The sequence below is a fragment of the Myzus persicae genome, unplaced genomic scaffold (assembly GCF_001856785.1).
Source record: "Myzus persicae strain clone G006 unplaced genomic scaffold, MPER_G0061.0, whole genome shotgun sequence".
In the NCBI taxonomy this organism is placed as follows: Eukaryota; Metazoa; Arthropoda; class Insecta; order Hemiptera; family Aphididae; genus Myzus; species Myzus persicae.
In genome coordinates, this window is record NW_019100567.1 from 20,081 (window position 1) to 21,084 (window position 1,004).

The window sequence follows — 1,004 nt, forward strand, 5'->3', positions numbered from 1 at the left end:
TAACGGTATTCACCAAATTAACAAAGACTACAAATAACAAAGTGAATAAATATAAATACGGTTAAATGTGTGCAAAAATTTCGTCTAAATAACAATACCTAGACGATGTATATTATGTATAATAGAACTGTGCAAGTTTTGTTGAACAGTGAACAAAAATAAGATACAAATTACTTTTATAATTATATCTAGGTAATCTCCGTGGGCCGTGATTTGCCTTTGAACGACGTATTTACTGTATAAAGAGACATAAACGGTGTGAAATTAGAAACTCGTTTAAGTTTCGCGTTTCCGTTCGAATATTAATAATTGGGCGCAACTAAATGATTAGGATGCACGCGTCCTACACTTGTTGTTATGTACACTGACGTTCGTCGGCATACAATATAATAATATATTATTTATTTCTGTGAAACGTTTGAATACGACGTTTCGAAACGATAAAACTTGTAGGTATGATTCAATAGCAGTTTTATTTTAAGGTACCTATATACAAGTCGAATGCGGAGATACAGATGACACAAAATAATTGTTTCGATATATCTCGAAGACTATATTATACATTCACTATGATATATTAAAATGCAATACGGTGTGCGATACGTAATAAATTTTACAATTTAAATTTTTTTTACATTAATGTTTGTCAATATTGCGAATTAAAAAAAATCAAACAACCTGTTTTTTTTTATCTTTACGGTGTAGCTTATGCCAATTTCCGAGATGACTTGTGTGCGATCAAGCTGAGTATCTATAATAACCATAGTTTAACACAATTTCCGTTGCTATTCCATAACACGAGTCAAAAATGATGTTAAGTAATTGTTTACTTTAACCTATATATACAGTTCATAAATTAGTATTCAAAGCTCTACTATTTCTATGTTGTTATTTTTATATTTTGTTTTAATCAATAATTCAAAATTGTTTTAATTTTATAAATATAACCATATTACTATATGTGTGATTGGTAATAAATTATAAAACAAATTGGTAGCTTTATA